The 20,108-nt window shown below is 52.7% G+C and overlaps 2 long non-coding RNA genes across 2 annotated transcripts; both read left to right on the forward strand.

The window, feature by feature from the left end:
• The first annotated feature begins 1,361 nt into the window (after window positions 1-1,361).
• LOC132518798 (uncharacterized) lies at window positions 1,362-12,726 on the forward strand. Its single transcript, XR_009539963.1, has 4 exons — window positions 1,362-1,663; window positions 5,144-5,288; window positions 9,685-9,811; window positions 11,482-12,726. It is a non-coding gene; the product is annotated as an uncharacterized LOC132518798 (long non-coding RNA).
• A 1,770-nt stretch (window positions 12,727-14,496) lies between these two features.
• Window positions 14,497-18,579, forward strand: LOC132518797 (uncharacterized). Its single transcript, XR_009539962.1, has 2 exons — window positions 14,497-14,559; window positions 17,085-18,579. It is a non-coding gene; the product is annotated as an uncharacterized LOC132518797 (long non-coding RNA).
• The last annotated feature ends 1,529 nt before the right edge of the window (window positions 18,580-20,108 follow it).

Consider the following 20,108-nt stretch of genomic DNA (forward strand, 5'->3'; position numbering starts at 1 on the left):
CACCAGGAGAACCTCACATTTTTGTCCTCCTCTTCCCCGATTGAGAGACGTTGAACTCCATGGTGAAGGGAAGGTTCTTGCAGAGGACAGCGGGCCTGCAGTTGCCCAGATGTTAAGTGATGCTTTCTTTGGGGCCCTTGGGCATCGCTGTCGTTTCCTGGGGCTCCCATAACAGATTACCACAAAGTAGGTGGATTAAAACAGCAGAAGTGTATTCTCTAACAGCTCTAGAGCCCAGAAGTCTGAGATCATGGTGCTGGCAGGACCACGCTCCCTCGGAAGGCTCTGGGGAGGCTCCTTCTTGCCTCTTCCAGATTCTGGTGGCTCCTGGCATTCCCTAGCTTGTGGCTGCATTTTGCCAATCTCTGCCCCTATCTGTGGCAGATTCCACTCTGCCTTTTCTTATCTGGGCACGTGTCACTGGATTTGGGGCACACCCAGATAATCCAGGATGATCTCCTCACCTCAAGATCCTTAATTTTATTTATTTATTTTTTTTTGCGATACGCGGGCCTCTCACTGTCGTGGCCTCTCCCGTTGCGGAGCACAGGCTCCGGACGCTCAGGCTCAGCGGCCGTGGCTCACGGGCCCAGCCGCTCCGCGGCATGTGGGATCTTCCCAGACCGGGGCACGAACCTGTGTCCCCTGCATCGGCAGGCGGACTCTCAACCACTGCGCCACCAGGGAAACCCAAGGTACTTAATTTAATTATGCCTGCAAAGACACTTTTTCCAAATAAGGTGCCAGAGGTTAGGACACGGACATGTCTTTTGGGGAGCTGTCCGTCAACCCGCTCCAGGCATCCCCGCCAATGATGTTGAAATTCACACGCACACCGCATCCCAGCTCTGTCTGCCCTTGACTCTGGGACAGAGCCTCCGTCCTCTGAGTCTGCGGATCACCCTCTCCAGAGAGCACCGTCCTGCCTGCTCCTCCATCAGCCCACGCTCGGCACTGGAAGCCTGAGCTCGAGGGTCCCCCTTCTCAGCATCCTGGCCCTGGGGAGGGGGAGGGGACGGGGGCAGAGCTGGCAGGCCAGGTCACCCAAGGCCCTGCAGCGGGAGGGACAGGGGGTCCACTGCTTCTCCAAATGAGACCTTGGGGAGAAAGCAAGAGGAAGGCCGCCATGGTCCCACTTGGTCTGCGGGTCCACAGAGGACAGCTCCAGGTCAGCGCATCTCATTAGGAAACCCCGTGCTGACTTCTCTGGGAGAGGCACCAAACTGCACCTTTCCCCTTGAACTGGATTTTCCTCTCTCGAACCAGCGCTGAATAACGAACACCTGCGGGGAGCTGTGTACTGAGTCACCAGCTGACACACCCATCCTGCCATTTGGTCCTGCAGACGCCCCACAGTCTTGACTCATCACCCTCCGCCCTCCTGGCTGAGAACAGACAGACGTCTTCCGGGACCACAGAGCATGAGAAAGAGAAAGGGAAGATTGATCTCGGTAGAAGAAGGCAAATCTTCTCCAGGAAGGGAAACCCCCAGCCCTGTAAATCCGTCACCAACAACTGTGAAGAAACGCCACCACCTTCTGGGAAGCAGCGCTGCCTGGAGCTGACAGAGGAAGGCCCCGCCCTTCCCTCAGCTTCTCCTGGTCACCTTGGGTACCCCTTCCGCTCTCTTCATTGGCTGAAGGTTCAAACTTCTCCCGGACGAGTCTGTATGGGATTTGCCCCCAGCACTACATTTCCCCGTGTTGGTTGTTCCTGTAGCCTGAGCCGCAACGATTCAGCCCCAATTCTGCTATGTCTGACGGGGGCAGAGCAGATGCTGTAAGGTCTGCTGGCGGGTTAACTAGAAAGAGAGAAGTAGAGGAAGATGGGGAATAGGGACTACATGCTCAGCTTCATCGCCTTTTCCGGGCTGGCAGCTTCTGAACGGCATGTTCGAACGGGTGGGGTGTTCCGGGCGATGTAATTACTTTCCTTTCCAGAGCTCATCCAGGCTGGGACTCAGTGAGACACCAAGTGGTGTTCGAAATAATCAATCTGCACTCAGATGAGATTCTCTACGGGGATTAGTTGGACCTGATTCTGACGGTTTCCGCTGGAACCGATGGTCCTGGAGACCAGGCCCCCTCAGAGCCCTGGGGTAGGGGTGAGTTTGCTGCAAAGGATTCGGGGGTTGGCTGGTGAGATGAGCCTGCAGGAGGACTTGTCCCTTCCGATTCCAAGCCTAAAACAGAAGACTGGCATTTCTCAACCACAAACAGGACACCAACCAGCAACACAGGCAGGACCTGTACAGAAATATCCATCTGGAGTTCACCCTATAATTTACTTTCTCTGTCATAGGGAGAACTATACTTTTTTCTTGCGAGAACTTCCTTCCCTTCCCCATAATTCTGAATGTTGGACGGAACTAGGAGATGCACCAATCAAAGATTCCTGTCCTGCCCCAGTGCCTGGCCAGGATCCACGTTTCAGCGGGCCCCACGGGGCCGTCAGAACAAAGAGGCCTCGGCGGGCTGGGGGGTGGAGGGTGGCCTGCTTGGGCTCAGAAGGTACAGAATTCGCACAGATTGAGCTTCCTAAGCTTCCTTCTATTTGCGTGGCTTCTTTTTTTATCTTTTTTTTTTCCATCTTGGTAGGGAGGGAAAGCCATATATTTCCTATAATCTTTACGTTAAAAAAAGATGAGAAAACAGGAATGAAAAGGGAAATGCGTGGTCAGAGAGAGTCGCTGTGAGCAAGAAGCGGGGGGGGGGGCAGAAATGAAAATATTTAAGGGGCTATGGCTACATCAGGACAATCTAGGGGGCAGACGCCGGGTTTACCTGGAGGCTGGGAAGGGGGTGGGACCAGGTCATACGGACAGGAAGGCTCCAGCCAGGGTGCCCACACCTGCCTCTCTGTGTGCCCTTCTCAGGGTGTGGGTCAACCTGGGGGCTGTCTTCTCAGATCCCACACTGAAGGCTCAGGCCGGCCTAGGGCCCACAGGTCTCAGTGCCCCGTTGACCCAGGGGCACCACCTTCAGGTGACCCAGGAGCAGAAGTTGGCGATGAGGACAAATCAGACAAGATGGCTTACGAACGGGGGCTGGGCTCACTCAGGAGGGGGTGGGGCTTGGTAGAGGACACGCCTGTACCACGTGTCAGGCGTGACCTGCCCATAGATGGAGAGCTAGCACCAGGTGGTGAAAACCTAGGCCTGAACTAGTGTGGCTGGCAGACCTATGGCCCCTGAAGACATAGAATGGGCATCCTAACCCCCTCGACCTGTGACCGTGTGACCTCCCTTCCGCGGCAAAAACAACTTTGCCGATGTGATCCAGTGAAGCACCTGGAGGTGGGACATGATCCTGGACTATCTGGGTGGGTTCAGCGTCATCACAGGTCCCTATAAAGGGTGGCAGGAGGGTCAGAGTCAGAGAAGGAGATGTGAGGAAAGCCAGCAGAAGCCGAGTCGCTCTGGAAGCAGTCACAGGAGAGGGAGGCAGGCGCCGCTAGAAAATGGACTCGTGACAAGTCTCCAGCCTCTGTTTCCAACAAATGCGGCTGATGAAAGTGCTTCTCAGACGAGCTTGTGGATGACTCAGGGGAGAGTCTGACTCATCACGCTTGGAGCAGCGTGCTGGCGGGGGAGCAGAAGCTAGCCCCAGCCCTGCTTTCGCTCAGCTCGGTGCCTGCCCTTGGTGGAGCGCCGGAGACCCCCAGCCCTGGAAGTCGGCAGGAGACAGGAGAGCGAGCCCTCGGCAGTGTCTGGGGAGCAGAGCAGCGGAGAGGCTGGGTTCCTTCTTGCCCAGGGGGGACGCGATTCCCCCCATGGCCCACGAGCCCAGCGTGGTCTCCCGCCACCCTAGGCCTCCCAGCAGGACCCTCACACTACCGGAGCACCCTGGGATTGAGGGTCTCCAAAGAGCCTCCGTGCTGCTCAGGGAACTTCCCAGAATCGGGAGCAGTGGGAGAGGCCGCCCTGGAAAGTGAGAAGGGAGGGCATCCTGCCTCAGGTTCCCCACTTATGTTCTGGAAATGGCCGCCTGCAGGTCCAGAGCACAGTTCTGAAACCAGCCCTGCCACCGTCGAGCCTGATCTCCCAAAGGTCAGTGTGATCGACCAGCAACGTGTCAGGGCAACACGGCCTCCTCTCCTCGAGGAGACATGTGTCCGGGGCAGAGCAGAGGCGAATGTGGCACATCTGGTTCTGGGGCAGCGTTCCCAAGCCTCTCACTGTGTCCCGTGGGCACAATTACAGAATCCAGAGTGGGCAGTAGCATCGCCCAGTAGATTCAAACCACTGGACAACTGTCCCCCTAGAGTGTTGATCACTGGTGAGATGTCCACCCGATGTGAGATGTCCACTGCTGAGATGTCCGTGTCCCTGAATCTTTCTCCATCCCAACGCCAGGATGAGACCTGGACACCTAGAAGGGTGGACGGAACCATGCCCTGAGAATCACCTCTGCAAATATCTCCCCCGGCCAACATCTTGGCCTGTGGCCGGGGTGAGCTATGGCTGGAATGCTTATGAGATTCGCAGAAGGCCGGAGTCTGGAGGGAAAGTGATTCCACACATCATGGACTGAAGGCCCACAGGCAAAGTCAGCAGGCGGAAGTGCTCGCCCAAACAAGCCAGGTGAATTTCGACAAATAAGACTGCGAAATCCTGGATCCGGGCTACACAGGTAGAGGCTGAGAGGATTTTTCTCTGTAATTCATGGAAGAAGAGGATCCAGGATTCGACGCAGTGACACGCTTGCTGCCACCAACGCCAGTGCAGGCGGCCTCCTTTAGATCCGTGGCCGTCCGGGGACAGCTGCCATGTGGGCATTGCTGGGACGACAAGAAGCGAAATGATTTTAATTCCAGACTCCACACTTCTCTGCTTGACAAAATCTGGGAGAAGTGAAAAAGCTGAAAATCCTGCCATTCCAATGGACCTATAAAGCCTGGGTTTTATATATATATTTAAAAGTTTGTTCATGTTTAAATTCATAGTGAACAGATGAGAAAGTAAGGAAAGTTCTGAGAAGAAACAAATAAGGCTGGACCCCAAATCCCAAGAAGTTAGGGCTCCCTGAGGCCAGAGGCTGATCCACGACACTTGTGATTCCTGTCCCCAGAGGTGTCTGTTAGTCTGGGTGTGTGGGGATAGGACACAAGCTTTCAGTGAGACACCTCCCATACTTTTTTACAGGACACCCGAAGGACTCAACTCCTGTTACAGGTGAAGGAGGAAAAGCTGACTGATCGACATAGAGACACATGCCTGGTGGCGAGAGGAGAGAGACCAGGGTCCCTGGGGAGCAGAGCCAGCCAGCAGATGCTCGGTGGTCACCCAGGTCACTGGAGGGGGACGGCTGGGCATCATGGCGGGGGCACCCAAGCGATGAGTGCCAGGTCGGGTGGATTTCCACTGTAGGCCTGACATCTCAGCCACCACCAAAGGACAGGATCACGAGCCGCTGTGGGGGGAGGGGTCGCAGGCCTGGGGATGGGAGACAAGAGGGGTGATGTCCAGGCTTAGGGAGGTCTCACAGACGAGTCCATTTACAGTCTCCTTCACAGAGAACATGGGGCTCGGGGTGGGTCTCACAGAGGACTGGATTATTAGAAAGAGGACTGATCAGCAGACCGTAGAGGGTATTTCCAAGTGGGAGCCGAGCCTCACTGGCAAGGCTGATGCAGGAGGCGATGGTGAGTGACAGAGGGGATGCTGGGGCCCAGGTCCAGGTAGCAGTTAGACCTGCGTGGTCCCAGCAGCCTGCAGGGCCAGAGACAGAGCAGAAAACAGGAGGCGATGGATGGAAACCCTGAGACTTTAGAAACGGCCTGTGCTTGACTCAACTTGCCTGGGCCCTGGTTCCCAGTTGTTCTGTCAAACACTAGACGCGACATTGCTGGTATTTTAGGTGTGACTAATGCTTACAGCAGTGGACTCTGAGTAAAGCAGATCCAGCTCCATGGTGTGGGTGGGCCTCACCCAGTCAATGCAAGGCCTCCAAAGCAAAGACTGGAATTTTTCCTCCTTGAGAAGAAGGCATTTGGCCTCAAGACTACAACACAGAGGGAATTCCCTGGCAGTCCAGTGGTTAGGACTCTGCGTGTTCACTGCCGAGGGCCGGGATTCGACCCCTGGTTGGGGAACTAAGATCCCATAAGCCACGTGGAGCAGAAAAAAAAAAAAAGAAAAAAAGCGCTGTAACATAGAAACCCTGAATGTCCAGCCTGCTGCCCTGCGGAATTCAGACTCAGGACTGCAGCATCCACCCTCCCCTGAGTTTGAGTCCTGTCTCTTTCTCTGGAGAACCCTGCTCATATACCCATCTCTAAGTGGGGGGCATGGGAGGCTCCCCAGAGCACTCTATAAACCTGAGCAGATCCTTCAAGGACCACAGAGGGTAATGAAGCTCGGGACCCCATGGGCTCCTGGCGTCGGCGCCCCAGTTAGAGGCTTCCTCCTGCCCCCACAGCACCCTCACTTGTCTCTGATGGGGTGTAGTCACTCACGTTCGGTTGTAAGTTCTACCTCAACACAGCTTAGCGGAGAAGAGCTGATGGGGCATGTGTGAGCCTAGCTGGCTCCAGTCCCGTTTACCTTTGTTTCACGGGATTGAAAGGATTTTTTTTTCCACCAAAGTGCACATCTACAGACAGTTTATTTGTGTTTTTGTTTTTTTCTTTTGTGGTACACGGGCCTCTCACTGCTGTGGCCTCTCCCGTTGCGGAGCGCAGGCTCCAGACGCGCAGGCTCAGCGGCCATGGCTCACGGGCCCAGCCTCTCCGCGGCACGTGGGATCTTCCCGGACCGGGGCACGAACCCGCGTCCCCTGCATCGGCAGGCGGACTCTCAACCACTGCACCACCAGGGAAGCCCCATTTCTAGAGTTTTAAATGTTAACCATAGAAGTTCCTTCCAGGGTTAGAAGATTCCTACACACTTTATAGTTTTTGTTATTGTGAGTAATGTCTTGCTTTTTAATTATATTTCTATGTTGATTATTTCTGATGTCAAGAAACATTGTTGATTTTTAAAACTTAATTAGATACCCATCTACACTGCTAAACTTTCTTCTCATTATAATTGTTTGCTGATTCTCCTGTTTTTTCTTATAAGATGATCATGTAATTTGTAGTTACTTATAAGATGATCATGTAATTTGTAGTTACTGGTCTTGTGTTAAAGTTACTCATGTACTCGACTCCTTGGAAAGGACAGAATCCGTGCTTGACTCGCCTTTTTTCACGCTGGCATCAAGCACAGTACAAAGTTGTTCAATTAGTATTTACTGACTATCTACCGAGTGCATAGACGAATGATGAGTCAAAAGAATGCGGTAAACATACTGGGGCCATTAGGAAGTGAAAAATCCTATCAAGTTGGGTTTCAAAACTGGGTTGAGTAAAAAACATACATGTTTACTTGAATTGGATGGGTATGTGATTGAGACTAACCCAGGGCCCATGCTCTGGGGACTTATTGTCAAAGATCAGCAGACATACAGACAGTATGGACAAGTGAATAAAGAACAAAAGATAAATCAACACGATGTTGCAGGTCAGCTCCACACAGAACTGCTGGGTCCCGGCGGTGCAGCCAGCGGCGCCTGGTCCCTCCAGCCCCGCCGGCTACCTCCCTTTCAGGAACCTGTCCTGGCCGCTGCTGTGGTTTCCATCCTGTGCGTCCCCTCCTCCCGCCCCAGCTCTGACCAGGCACTTCCGGTCCTCGTGCTTCTCCCACCCATCTGCTTGGCTTTCTCACTAATCTCTCCTCCACCCACACACTCCCTGAGCTCCCACCGTGTCCAGCCCACCTCTGGTTGTGGGTGACCTGGGACACTTGGTCCGTTTGGGGCACTGGCGGCAGGTCTTTGCCAGGTGGGACGTGGAAAATCAAGCAGGAGGCAATCATGGAGGCTGGAACAGGCCAAGACAGGGTAGGACTGGGACCTCTGTCTTCTCCTGGGGTCACAAGCCTAGAACAGCCAGTTGCTCGATTCCCTCCTGGCGCTGCTTTTGGCTCTGATGGTCAGGAGGAAACAGCTTCTCCCCTGAGACCCTGGAGCCACCTGGTATGGCTCTGGGCAAGTGTATCCCTGTCCACACCCTGGGGGCTAGAAGCTGGAGCACTTGGTCTCACCCTCCACGGGTCTCCTAACCCAGGGCTTCGGCTGGCATCACAGCCTTCACGGAGACCTTCACTTGGAGTTGCTGCCACTGCACTGAGTGGGCATTTGGAGAATATCCAGAGGCAAAGACCAGCCCTGTGGTTTTCCTTATCCTGGACCTTTGACCACAGAACAGTGTCCAGTGACACCTGGGCTGGCCGGCTCCACTCCTGCCCTCTGTCCGAAGGTGTGGACCTTCAGTCCTCAAGTTGTCCAGGGGCTCTGAACAAGCTCCATCACTTGGGCTTTGGGTCAGATGACAGATGGGCCCCCGAGCCACGGCAGAGCCTCCTCTGCCATCACCTGGTGGCAATCCTACAGCACGAGCATTCTGCATCCCTTCACCACTCTCCCCAAGAAAAACGTGTGGGCCACAGGCAAGACCCAAGCCCAGCTCTCCAACCTTCTTATCTAGGACTGGCTTAACGGGGATCAACGATCACTGGGGGCACCAGAGGGCAATATTTTCCCTGTTCTTTAATAGAAAAGAGAAAATGCCAGCAGATCTAATTTCTAGGCAGAGCAGATTCTCATTAGAAACTTGCAAATGTGAGCTGTTCTCTTCCCCATGTAGTGTGTATCATTTATCTTCTTCTGGAAAGGGATACATTGGTCTTTGCAGAACTTTGTTTACAAACAATAGAAAATAGCCCCAAACTCTCCCTCCGCACAGAAAAGGAAACTGGGTTCCTCCCTTCCGTGGCAGACACACCCAGCATCACCCCCAAGAGGGAGAGGAGGCTGCGTTCGGCGTTCATGGCATCTACTTAGCTTCTTCCCCACGACTCAGGTCCTGAACATTCTTCATCTTAAAGAGTGCCTCTCAAACTCCATGACACCTGCAGGACAGGTGTGTAGCTTTTTGGAGTATAGGATGGTTAATTTTAAGTGTCAAGTTGACTTGGCTATGGGGTGCCCAGATATTTGGTCAAAAATTATTCTGTGGGCTTCCCTGGTGGCGCAGTGGTTGAGAGTCCACCTGCCGATGCAGGGGACGCAGGTTCATGCCCCGGTCCAGGAGGATCCCACATGCCACGGAGTGGCTGGGCCCGTGAACCATGGCCGCTGAGCCTGAGCGTCTGGAGCCTGTGCTCCACAACGGGAGAGGCCACAACAGTGAGAGGCCCGCGTGCCACAAAAAAAAAAAAAAAAATTATTCTGTGTGTGTCTGTGAGGGTGTTATGGGTGATATTTACATTGAAACTGTTAGAGCAAATAAAGCAGATTGCCCTCCCTAATGTGGGTGGACCTTATCCAATCAGTTGTAGTCCTGAAGAGAACAAAAGTGCTGACCATCCCCGGAGTGAGAGAGAATTCTTCCAGCTTCAGGGCCATAGAGCTGGGACATCAATTTATTCCTACCTTAGGATTCAACCCCAAACATGGGCTCTTCCTCCGTCTCCAGCTTGATGACTTACCCCGCAGATCATGGGGCTTGCCTGCCTTTATAATCATGAGGCCAATTCCCTGTAATAAATCTATCTCTCTATCCATATCCTATTGGTTCTCTTTCTCTGGAGAACTCTGACTAGTAGAGAACATTAACAATTTCTTTGTTTCCTGGCTTCAGAAAAGATCAGGTGAGTTCACATCCACCTCTGAGAGCACCAGGAATGGGGGAAGGACAGCTTTACCACCTCCTACTTCTTGATGGTCACCTTTCTGGACCTCAGGGCATACATCACTAACAGGAAGAGGTGAGAATAATAATCTTTTGTCTCTTCATTTCTAACTTTTTCTTTAAGTGTCATGAAGGTTGGACTCTGGTCTGTGTGTCCACTGCTCTTTATCAAGTGTCTGACAGAATACCTGGGGCGTATAGGTGGTGCTCAGTGAGAAGTTGTTGGATGGATGCATGTGGGGGGGGGTGGATGAATAAAGGGGTGATGGAGGGATGGAGGGATGGGTGGATAAAGGGATGTATGGATGCAGGAATGAATGGAAGGGTGGTTGGATGGGTGGAAGGATGAGTGGATAGATGGTGTGATAGTTAATTTTATGTGTCAGCCTAACCGCATTACCGGTATCTGGTTGAATATTTCTTGGTGTGTCTGTGAGAGATTCCAGAAGAGATTAGCATTTGAATCTGGAGCGTTTGTGGTATAGAAGATTGCCCTTCCCAATATTAAGGTGCATCATCTAATCCTTTGAAGGCCTGAATAAAACAAAAAAAAGTGGCGCAAGGTAGGATTCACTGGCTCTCAGCCTGGCTGAGCTGCGACATCAACCTTCTCCTGCCCTTGGTGCTTCTGGTTCGCAGGCCCTCAGACTCAGACTGGAGTCTACACTATCAGCTCTCTGGCTCTCAGGGTTTTGAACTACACCACTGGCTTTCCTGGGTCTCCAGCCTGCGGATGGCAGATCACGAAACTTCTCCACCTCCATAATCGTGTTAAGCAACACCATATAATAAACCTCTCCCCAGATAGATAGATACGTAGATAGATACATAGATAGATACATAGATGATGGATAGATGTGTGGGTGGCTCATGAATCCAGTTACTCTGCACCCTTTCTTTTCTCCACACTCATACTCTGATCATTCAAGTCAGTGCTGGGATCTTCAGTAGATCTTGCTGGGACCTGCCAAGCACAGCAGAGACTGGCATGTGTGTGTGCTGCTGTGCACCTGTGCAAGCGTACAGCTCTCTAACACAGGTAGAGAACGGGGAGACAGGGGAACGGAGACTGGACATGGGCTATGTTCTGGTGTAGATGCAGTCCTAACCAAGTAAACACCGAATGCAGGACCCATGGGTGTAGATCTTCTGAGTCAGTCTGACTGAGAAAAGAGATTCTCAGCAGCTGCGTTTTCCTGGGACAATGCTGGCCCACCTGCCCCTCGGGGGGCCATGAGGGAATCCAGTCTTGGGCTCCTCTGGTAACAGGAACATCGGCCAGGCCAACCTTAGACTTATCCTGCTATACCAGCCCTTGAGCTCACCTTCCATGACCCTTTATTTTCCAGCATCATTGCAGGTTGAGCTGAGACACAGAAATGGTTTCCCAGGCCAAAAAAAAAAATCTTAAATAATGTTTAGACAGAACTCTAAGGGATTTAGACGTGTTTGATGTAAGCACTAATACATGGATACTCACAGCCATACTCTTGAATGGAGAATTCTGACCCTGGTCACACATTGTGGTGATTGAGTGTGAGCTCTAGGAAGGCCGGTTGCCCCGACACCACCCAAATCCCACCCTCCAGTGATGTGGCTGCGTGCAGGGCAGTTGCCCTGGGAACACAGGTGGCCGCAACTTTTTGAGCTCTTGGTCTGCTTTGGATGATTTGGGGATCTCATGTCATATTGCAGCTTTGGGTTTGAATCTACCTCCTCTGCCCCATTCTTATTTTCTGCATCCAGCCTGTGGCAGCCTGGAAAAGCAGCTCGCGACATTAATTGGAAATTTACCAAAAGTCAAAGTCACAAACAGGCTCTGAGTAAAAGCTGCGTGGACTCTTCCACGTTAAAAATACACATATGCGTAAATGCGCAGCAGCAGGTGAGCATTGTTAACAGCGGCAGCATCGACAAGATCAGTGTCACCATCATCATCAATATCAGCATCGTGATCAACCTAGCAACAGCAGCATCAACCTTGACATCAGCATCAGCATCAACATCGACATCAGCAGCATCAACATCAGTATCATCAGCAGCATCAGCCTGACAGCATCAGCATCAACATAATATCAGCATCAGCATCAACATCGACATCAGCAGCATCAACATCAGTATCATCAGCAGCATCAGCCTGACAGCATCAGCATCAACACTGATATCAGCATCAGCATCAACATCGACATCAGCAGCATCAACATCAGTACCATCAGCAGCATCAGCCTGAGAGCATCAGCATCAACATAATATCAGCAGCATCATCATTATCAACAGCAGCAGCAACGTGTTCTTAACTAGCTCAGGGCCAGGCATCCCTGGTCATGCCTCTGCCCACCTGCATCGGAGAGTGGAAAGAGATTACTCTTCCTATAACAGAACGAGTTGTTTTGTGTGTCTTCCTGTGATCCTGGGCGTGTTTGCTCACCTCTGAGGCCCGGCCCCCCTGCTGAGCCATGAGACCTTCCTGCCCCAGGCCTGTCTCATCCCTAGCACATTCCTGCTGCCATGTCTGTTCTGCTCTTTTCTTTTCCTGAAGCTCCTCTGCTTCCCGCCTCACCCGTACAGGTCTGCCCACCTTCTCCCAGAAGCCTTGCACTCCCCTTGCCTTCACTCACCCCAATTCTCCACCTTGGCCTGTACCTCCCACCTTGGGAATTAGCTGCTCCTGTGGCCTCCCAGCTGGTGATTCCCACTGTGTAAAGCTGGCAGGTTTTTCTTTGCGGCCTCCACGTGCTGCCTCTGCCTCAGGTCTGGAGACACAGGGGTTCAGCTGGGGGCCCGCCTCACTCAGCTCTTCTCTCCAGAGACAGGGAGCAGGGTTAGGGTGGCCGTATCGCAGCTGCCAGCCTTGACATGACCCCTTTTCCCAGGGGTCTTGCCTTTTCCCTCACCCATATCCCTTTTCCCAGGAATTGTTTAATTCAGTCAAGTTAAGTTAGTTACTGAGTTACCTGGTGCTGTTATTCACTATAGGTAGTTTATCACGTATTATTGACTCAGTTTTATTTGTATTTCCTTTTCGTGGCTATAATCGAATTGTTCAGAGAGTGTGCCCGTGACCAAGCTCTCCAATTTACTTTTAGGGACAGGGAGGGTGACTGGTGTCTAATCTTGCATGTCCCCCCGAGGCCTTGGGCAGCCGTCTGGGGAAATGAGTTGTACAACTAACTTACAGACCCTAAGGTTTGCCACAAAATGCCGGCGCAGGGTGGGTGCCCGGTCCAGGTGGGCCCTGAATCGATGGTGGTTCACTGAGCAGGTGAAGGTGAGAAGATGCTCTTTAATGGAGCAGAAGCCTCCAGGATCTCAGCGAGTCTCAACCCTGCCCTTGCAGGTGGGCCACGGAGCTGGCAGGCTCACCCCTACCTCCAGGCAGTTTCCTCATCCTCTTGTGTCCTGGGAGGATTGGCAGGATTGGTGGTGCTGGTGGTGTAGACAGAAACCTGAGGAATGCCACCGAGCTGCAGAGACAGCTCAGGACCCGAGAGGGCCGTTGTTTTCGTTTTTTAACATTTACTGAGATATACTTCTCATACCACACCATCCACCCACTTGTGGTCTACAATTTGATGGTCCCTGGTGTATTCACGGTTATATGCAATCATCACTGCGGTCCATCCTGGAGCATTTTCATCATCTCAGAAGAACACCTCATGCTCTTTGCCTCCAGCCCCTCGCACCCCACCCCGACTCCCACTAATCTACTCTCCACCGCCGTAGACCTGCCCGTTTAGATGCTTCACACAGAAGGAATCATTCCATACATAACCCTTTGTGTCTGACTTCCCTCACGGGGCACAGTGCTTTCAAGGTTCATCCACGTTGTATCAGGATTTCTGTCCTTTTTATAGCTGAGTGATATTCCATTGTGCGGACAGACCATGGTTTATTCGTCCGTTTGCCCACGGATGGTCAGTGGACGTTTGGGTGGCTCCCACTTTCAGGCCGTTATGAACAATGGTGCTGCGAACATGGTGGATTGCTTCTTGTTTCGGCTGCTTTGTTGCTTTCTAGAAGAAAGTGAAACACGAAACCATTTTTCCCATGGCTCCAGGCCCATACCCGCCGAGCACATGCTCAGAAGCACCCCTGCTAGGCACGGGCTGATTCAGGGCCCAGCGACAAAGCAAACCCTCAGCTGTGGGAGGGAACCACTTGGCCCCCGAGCTGGGGGAAAGGGGCGTAGTTTAAGGACAGTGTTCTGTGGGGACCAGCGTGGCCCATCTTCCCTGGCAGACCCCTGGGCACCCCCAGCCTCCTGGATCAGAAGCGGTGCCGAGCTCTCCCCAGGTGCCTCAGAGTTAGCCAGGGAGGGGCCGTGGCCTGGTCCTAGGAGAGAGGCTCAGGATTTGGATGGGAAAAGCATCTTGTACCATTTGGGCATCAGTAAGTGAAGCAGAACTTATGGACTCCTAAGGTCTGAGCGGAGGAGGGCCCCGGGGAAGGCCATGTGGCTGGAGAGTCTCTGCTTCATTCGCAGCCCTGAGCTTCCAAAGCTGGGGCAGGAGGGCAGGGGGCTGGGGGACTGGGTGCTGGGGCCAGGGTGGGGTTTGGCTGGAGTCCTGCTGGGATGCCTGGAGTTTTGCAGATCCAGCTGGGAATGTCACTCTGCCCCCTGAAGGGGGCAGCTGTTCAGAGTGAGACCCACTCCCCGCTGCTCCTGTTTCTGCTGTTAGAGGGGCTGGCTGTCGCCACAGTGACCCTGCCAGGCCTGCTCGAGTTACCATCCCTCCCTCCTTCCCTCCCATGGCCCCTCCTGCAGAATGAGTCACTGAGCCCAGAAGGACTGGAGGGTTCGGTCTCTCTCCCGCCAGATTTCTGGTAAGTCTTCTGGAATAACTGTTTTCTTTCTCCTAAGCTGTCAGCGCTTGGTGGGGGCAGAGCAGACCTGCTGGGGTCTCTGGGCTGCTAGCACAGGTTACAACCGTGGGCCCCTCAGGGCTGGCCCTGTAACTCTGCAGGGTCTCCTCCTTTCTGGCAGGGATGAGTTTCCCGGGGAGGTGATAACTGGGCTCAGGGCTGTGGCAGGGGATGAACTGACACCCTACTGGGCCCTCGAAGGCCCCGTGTGTCACGTTCACCTTCCCAGCCCTGGCTCCAGCACAGGGCTCTGCTCGTAAGAGACAGCTGACCAATATTTGTTGAATAAACAAGTTTATTGATGTTTCTGCCTTGCCAAACAAGATCAGCTGTTCGGGGAACCTGTTTATTTTTCCAGATAGAAAATTTAGAATAGGGACTTCTATGGCAGTCCAGTGGTTAAGACTTTGCCTTCCAGCACAGGGGTTGCGGGTTCGATCCCTGGTCAGGGAGCTAAGATCCCACGTGCCTCGGGGCCAAAAAACCAAAAAACATAAAATAGAAGCAAAATTGTAACAAATTTAATAAAGACTTTAAAAATGGTCCACATCAAAAAATCTTTAGAAAAGAAAAAAAAGAGAAAATTTAGAACAGTGTCCAACTGCGGCATTGGAGGAGCCCTAGGGCTCATCTGGCCCGTGGTTCCAGACCCTGGCTGAAATGCTGATGCCCAGGCCTTTGTCAGGCCATGAAGTCAGGTCCTCTGGGTGGGGTGGGGGGATGTTTTAAAGGCTCCTGGGTCGCTCTAACATGCGGTGCAAACACCAGCCTTTGCACAGATGGAGAAAGCAAGGCTCAGGCAGGGTAAGAACTTGATGGGCGGCTGGGACCAGGTCTCTGGTCCTGACTCCCGGTTCATGGCTCCCCCAGCATGGTTTGCACACCCTGCCCTTGCAGGGACAAGGGGACTTTATAGACACCACCCCAGGGGTCAGCAGCCACAATCTGCCTTCCCAGTCAACCTCCATGGCTTCTGCACTCAGGATGCACCTGTGCCCAGGAGGCAGGTACCAACACACTGAAATCTTGGTCCCCATAAGCACAGCACCTCTGCAAAGAGCCACCACACAGCCATGAAAGGTAAAACCCCGTGGACCTCAGCATCAGAGCGTCGGTGGACACAGCCCTCGGCAGTGCTGGACAGGACAGGTCTGAGCATTTACAGAGCTGCTGTCTCCCATCTTACCTGCAGCCTGGGGACAGGGGCCAGCGGGTACAGGGGCATCACTCTTGCAGGAGGGCAAGGCAAGAGTGCCAGGCAGTAGAGGTGTCTGCCAGCCTCACCTGCAGAATGTCTGTTTCTAACCAATGACTAAAGGAAAAAGCATCGCAGATGCAGAGCTGGAAACTGACCCAAGCGCCTAATGCGCAGCTGCCTGACGCTGTCTGAGACCAACATGAGGACCAGGTGGCTTCCTGAGTCTTTGCTACTTTTTATGCTTTGATCAAGGAGTTCATGAACAAGGAAGCAGGTGGCAGAAGTGAAGTGGGGAGGAGGGAGCAGGGCAAGGAGCACCCACTGCCTCCTTGCTGTGTGACCTGCTCAAGCATCTGAGCCTCTCTGTGCATCAGTTCCCTTATTTGTAAGAACCAGCTGAGATGACCACTGCCTAGGGCCACCACGTGTGTTACATAATTTAATCCGTGTAAGCCCTGGCATAAAGCAGTGCCACGTGCCTGGTATCCGGCGGATACGAGCTGTGGCTGTGAGTGCCCTGGCCCTTCTCAGCCCTTACCTGCTTCACCTGCTCTTCCTTCAAGGAGTCAAATCGCTGCAGCTGTTGGTGCCGTGAGGGGTGACTGTCCTTCACAGAATCATTCATTGTCTCACGAGCACGGACTTGACTCTGCCATGTGCAAGTGCAGGAGATGCTGTGGGTCCGAGGGTGGGCAGGACATATGGATGGACCGGACTGGCTCCCAGGGGAGGGTTAGCGCATGTCCTGAACTCCTGCAGGGCATAGACAGTGAGCTGCGATTCCTCACTGTGTGACCTGAGCTAAGCCTGAGGTCAAGCCGGGGCTCAGCCCTACAGGAAATACAAGAGGGTTAAACTTGGATCTGAGCCCCTGCCACACCACCCCACTATTGGAGGGTCTTTCAAATCAGCTACTGGTTGTTTTACTAGCTTCTGACGTGTGCTATCTGGGGCTCTTCCATATGACATTTAGTTCATTTGGGTGTAATTTGGTGAAATCCAACTCAATAAATATGAATTATGCAGACTTACCATATTCACTTTGCATCACCATGACAGGAGGACAGTTTCCACAAGACACAGTCTTTACTGCAAGAGGGTTATTATGGGAAACAGGAGACCAAAAACTATTTCAGTGCCAACAGGCACAATGTGGGGAGTGTGAGGATGGGCTAGAGGTGAAGGTTTGGGCTGGGGAAGAGGCACGTTGGGGAGGGAAGCTTTGGGGGTGAACTTGGCCTAGATTCTAGAGGCTCATGATTGGCTGGTCACCGTTTTACCCAATGAGGTCAAATGCTGGAGCGTGCAGAGGCAGGAGCAGCTCTGCTGGGAGAAGACCACTGCAGAGCCTGGACCGCAGGGGGACGCTGAGCCCAGGACAGCAGAGCCCTAGAACAATCCTCAGATCATGAGGTTGGAGGACTGTGACTCAGGTACTGGCAAAGGAAATGAGTATTTGATGTGATTAAGAGTCACTTCATGGAGAAAGTGGAACCCTCGTACAGTGCAGGTCAGAATGCAAAATGGTACACCCACTTTGGAAAACCATCTGGTAGTGGTTTAAATGATTAAACATAGAGTTAGCCTACAACCCAGCAATTCTGCTCCTAAGTATATGCCCAAGAGAAATGAGTCCATGCAAATACATGTACATGAATATTCACTGCAGCACTCTTCACAATAGCCAAGACAGGGAAACAGCCCAAATGTCTATCAGCTGATGAATGTACAAACAAAATGTGTTCTGTCCATACAATGGCAGACTATCTGGCCATAAAAAGGAAGGGAGTACTGATACATGCTAAAACATGGAGGAACCTTGAAAACATGATGCTAAGTGCAATAAGCTCTTACTAGAGGACAAATATTGTATAACTCTGTTTATATGAAATGTCCAGAATAGGGACATCTATAGAGACAAAATCCAATTAGTGGTTGCTCAGGGCAGGGGGGATGGAGGGGCAGGAAGTTGAGAGCTGAAGGGTCTCCTTTCTGAGGCTGTGAAATGAGGTAACGGTGATTGTGGTGGCATACATCTGAATACGTGAAAACTATTGAATTTTACGCTTTCAGTGCTGAATTGTATAGTATGTGAATTCTATCTCAATAAAACTGTTTTAAAAAGTCGTTTCAATGGAAGTATTGGCAGACTCGTGTGAAAGACCGGATATGGGAGATAAAAGAGAGGGAAGGGGAGTCCCACTGGTCACAGGAGTTGCCCTGTTCATGTCTCAACTCTCGTCTGTTCCCAGGGGGTCCTGTAGGCCCCCTGGGCTCCTCAGTAAATAAGAGGGGAGAAGAGAGAGAGCAAGGAACAGCCCGGGCCCAGGCAGCATTAGCGCGTCCACAGTGCACACACATAACGATGCACCGCTGTCGGTAACAGGGAGACTAAGGCTCTGAAAGCAGAATTCAAGCATCTTGAAAGCTAGAGGGAGAAGAAATTCCCCGTGGCCTCGGAGTGCTCAGAGCATGCATCTCAAGGCCTCCCCATTAATCTGAGGTGTTTTCCATATTCAGCAGGAAACCACTTTGAAAGCTGCAGGTGGATTAAGAGCCCGAGAGGGACAGAGCCCCAGTGCCTCTGTCACCGCTCATTCTGCAACGTGGGACAAGCCATCCCCTCCTCCACCGCAGCCTCCTCAGCTGCGCATCACAGGTCACAGACCCAGATCTTCAGAAACATGTTTGCGCTAAGAATGCAATAAAAAAAGATATTGTAAACCACTTGTATCTGTCAAGACTTTGAAAAATGTTAATAAAATGGCTGTGTCCAAGTTCCACTGGGCCCGCTCCAATTTTCAGAGCAGCAGAAGAGGAAAGGAGAGGAAACTTTTATTAAAAACTGGACAGGGCTTCCCTGGTGGCGCAGTGGTTGGGAGTCAGCCTGCCGATGCAGGGGATGCGGGTTCGTGCCCCAGTCCGGGAAGATCCCACATGCCGCGGAACGGCTAGGCCCGTGAGCCATGGCCACTGAGCCTGAGCGTCCGGAGCCTGTGCTCCGCAAAAGGAGAGGCCACAACAATGAGAGGCCTGTGTACCGCAAAAAAAAAAAAAAAACAAAAACAAAAAAACTGAACAATTGGAACACGTAGGCAATTTTTCCTCAGCATCTTCCAAATTGCACATTTTTTCCTTTTCTTTTGGAGCTATGAACACAGCTTAGTTAGTCAAGTGAAGAACATTTCTTCCTGGAGAGACGGCTGTCTTTAGACGTTATCTTATTATTTCTGTAATACCCCATTTTGACAGGGGTGGAGGGGAAGGGCCCAGCAGTAATCGATATCTTCATGACCCCCGCTATGGAGAGAAAGAGTGCAGGAAACAGAAAAGCAGACACTTTCATTTTTCTACCTTGTTTTCTCCTCACGTGTCTAGGAAGAGGGACCCGCTAGTCTGGGGCACATAGACAGTGTCTGCTCTACGCCATGCCTGAAGGCCAGCTCCCCATCTATTTCCTATGGGATAGATGAGAGCAAAGAAAGAAAAGCAAGATGCAAGACAGGAGGTGAGGCTGTGGATTAAAAGGTGTGTGCCCTGGGGTCTGCAGGGAGATGCGTGCAGATCACCCGGGACCTTGCAGACTGCAGGTGTTGGGTGGCCTCCTGACAGCAGGCGTTCTAACAGGTCTCAGGTGAGGCTGACACTGCTGGGGCAGGGACCCCACTTCAGCAGCGGGCGTGGAGGGCTACAGCGGGGGTGCAGTGAGCAGCGCGGACAGGAGCTTCCCGGAATTGGGAGGAGAGGGGAAGGGGGACAGGGGTCTGCAGGGTCCTCACAGTGCTCCCTCCCCGCCATCCTGCATCAGTGCAACTGGGAGCGGGGAGAGCAGAGGAGCCCAGGCGAGGCGATGCCCTCAGGGTTTTAGGTGGAGAAAGAAGCGGGGCGGTAGCTTCAGAGCACAGGTCTGGGAGACAGAAAGTCTTGCTGGTGGCCCGTGAGGCCCTGGGCTCAGGGAGGGGCTTGGAAAAGCCAGGAGAATGAGGAGCCAGCAGCGTTCGGGCAGGTGACCAGCCTCTCTGGACTCGGATGCCTGTCTGTATAGAGCCGACCGGCACTAGTGCAGGGACATCCATCCCAGTGCCCTGAACACCCCAGACCGGCACCAGCGGAAACGGGGAAGCAGGTGCCTCGGGGTACGGGCGTGAGAGCCAGTCAGACAGGACTTGTGCTGGCCGGGGACCCGCACAGACGCTTATGGCTGGTGTGACCGTCCCCGCGGGCACCAAAGGCTCCACGTCCCCCAAGGTTTTCCCAGCTCTTGTGTTACTTGTTCTCTTGCTGAAGATTATTGAAGATGGTAATTAAAACG

Source organism: Lagenorhynchus albirostris, chromosome 3, assembly GCF_949774975.1.
Source record: "Lagenorhynchus albirostris chromosome 3, mLagAlb1.1, whole genome shotgun sequence".
Taxonomy (NCBI): Eukaryota; Metazoa; Chordata; class Mammalia; order Artiodactyla; family Delphinidae; genus Lagenorhynchus; species Lagenorhynchus albirostris.